At 56.3% G+C, this 2,679-nt stretch overlaps 1 non-coding gene across 1 annotated transcript; it reads right to left on the bottom strand.

Annotated features, from left to right (window-relative positions):
* Positions 1 to 211: 211 nt before the first annotated feature.
* On the bottom strand, positions 212 to 296 carry Trnar-ucu (transfer RNA arginine (anticodon UCU)). The gene is given in 2 exon segments: positions 212 to 247; positions 260 to 296. It is a non-coding gene; the product is annotated as a tRNA-Arg (tRNA).
* Between the last annotated feature and the right edge of the window lie 2,383 nt (positions 297 to 2,679).

The raw sequence follows: 2,679 nt of genomic DNA on the forward strand, positions 1-2,679 counted from the left end.
GAGCCTGGATTCTCCACTGCCTCCCTCTTCTCCCGACTGGGATCGGCCCGGGTCGGCTAATGGGGTATAAAGGTCCCCGGAACTAAGGGTTGCGGAACGCAGCGGGAGTGGTCCGTGGCTGTGCCGGGAGTTAAGCTGTTTAGATTACAAAGAAAAAGGAATAAAAGACAGAAGCCACAGATAATTTCTTAGAAACAAAAAGAAAACGTTGCGACTCCGCCGGGACTCGAACCCGGAACCTTTGAATGCCTTCAACCTCTAGAAGTCCAATGCGCTATCCATTGCGCCACGGAGCCACCTGTTGGAGTTTCCGCGCATCTGCCGTATTAAGCCAGAGGCAACGGCCCGGCGCCCCGGCCCCGACAATCTCGCTTGCCTCCGTCGCCGGAGCCCAGCCGCCGCGCCTAAGACACCTCCAACTGTAACGGTGAGGCCCGTGGGCGCCCAACCGCCCGGGAACCGCCGCTGCTGAAGGGCGGCGGCTGCGGGCCGCGGGTCCGGAGAGCGCAGCGGGAGTCCGTCCTCCCTCGCCGACCACGCCTGTCCCTCCCCGGGTCCCCGCCTGCCCCGCAACCCCGCCTACCAGCTGTGTCCGGCGGCCGCTCCCGTCCGGCCCGGGCCGCCGAGGCTGCAGGCCCAGACCGGCCGTTGCGCCGTCGCGCCGGGCCGGTGACGCCGGACACTTCCGTCGCACCTGCGAGCGGCCGCGCCCGGGAGCTGCGAGGCGAAGGCGGCGACCCATCTCGGGCCCCCGGCTCTTCCGTCACGCCGGGTTATGCGGCTGCGAGTACGAGCCGAGGCGACGTCTGTGTGCGTGCTTGTGCGTGTTTATCTGCGCGGGGCTCCGGGGAAACGCGCTTTGGGTTGCATTTCGCTCCCCACAGACCCAGAGCCGAATTTCTGAGGTATCCGGGCTCTGGTGGCCTGAGGGGGGCGACGCGCCCCGCACCGAGGCATCCTCCCGGGAGCTTATCCACCGCTACGCCGCCGATGAGCGGCCGCCGCGCAGCCGCCGATGCCCGCGCGCTCCCCACGCGCGTCCGAGTGGGCGGACTCCGGAGGCGGACGGCGCGCGTGGGGAGCGTGCGGGTGCGAGCGCCTCGCCCGCAGGGCGCGCGGCCGAGCGCGATGGCGGGGTCCCCCACCACCACCAACGCCCGGATGCCTGCGCTCGACCCCGCACCTCTTTGCTCAGAAGGGCGGAGTCACCGTGAATCCGAGCGGTGGCGTGGGAAGGAGTGGGTCTTCAGTTTCCTCCCCCCACACCCCAATCTCCATCCAAGCGACCCCGAAGCCCCGCGAAGAGAACTATCTAAATAAAAACCCGGTTGCTAGGCAACGGCCGCTGCCAGACAAAAGCCCAGGCTCCGGCTCCAATCAGCGTTCGGCTCTCCCGGCCCCGCCTGCATAGGACACGCGTGGCGCGACCTGACGCTGACACCTCTGCACCAAACCTGCATCAGACTGTGCCCACGGGGTTATCTCAGCCAGGCAGACTCGGGCATCAAAGGTTAGGGTCCTTGCCTAGCACAGTGTGCTAAAGGGGAAGAGGGAATTCTCAGTGGGGGGAGGGCATTTTTATGTTAAGGGATAAGTATCAGCGTCCTCATTATAGAAAAGAAAACCGCAGCTACAGTAAGTTAAATCACACACATAGGAGCACCCCGGCTAGTGAGGCAAACTGTAAAGAGTCAGACTTTATTCTACCTTGCAAGCTAAATACATTATCTTTCATGGCTTTATTGATACTGAGAGAACACGAGTGGACTATTGACACAAAAGCAGTAGCCAGAGGGTCAGCATGTTTATGTTGGTTCCCTGAACTCGGATTCTCTGAGGAACAAGGCATATGGGCCCCAGATGCATGCTTGCACACAAAATGGTTTTCATTATAGGAGAGGATTGCTGAGCTCAGAAACTACTATGGTGAGCGGTAAGCAAGCCTGTTCTTTGTTCTACAGGGAGACATTACCTCATCTCTCAGAATTGCTCCTTGCAAACACAACTGTGAAAAAGGGTCCAAAGAAAGTGATCGGCCTTGCATTCTTGGCACACCCAACAAGAGCATGAAATGACACTGATGGTGAATTGTCTCTACAGTGACAGAGTTCTGTCTGATGCCAGGCCCATTTCATTCCATAAGAACACTTTCCTTAACAACAAGGATCTTAAACATTGTTATGCTTCTTAAAATGGGCAATGTTCCTTAAAATAGAGTAATACAATAAAACCAGGTATTTATAATAGTATCTTTACTGAAGGCTGCAGTATGCCACACACTGGTGACACCTTAAGTGCTCCAGTAGTTCTTAAACTTGTTCACAGCTCAAGTAAGGAAAGAGATGCTCAATGCTTGGTGTGAAAGCCATATACGCAGAAATTTTGCCTGGAGGCATTGGTGCAAAATCTCAAATTCTGAGATGTCATTGATGTGCTTGGCAATTGTGACTCATACTCAAACGTTCTGAGGAGGGGAACAGAGAAAAGCATATGCCAAGGAAAGATGTGCAGGTAATCATTTCAACATAACAAATTAAAGAATTGTAGACTGTTGATTCCTCCTACCAGTTGAGACTTAACAATTCTTATCAATGAACAGCAATACTGAGACAGCATTAGCAGAGACTGTGGGGAAACCATGTTTGAGACAACGAAGGTCTTACAGCAGGATGCACAGCA

Source organism: Arvicanthis niloticus, chromosome 4 (genome assembly GCF_011762505.2).
Source record: "Arvicanthis niloticus isolate mArvNil1 chromosome 4, mArvNil1.pat.X, whole genome shotgun sequence".
NCBI lineage: Eukaryota > Metazoa > Chordata > Mammalia > Rodentia > Muridae > Arvicanthis > Arvicanthis niloticus.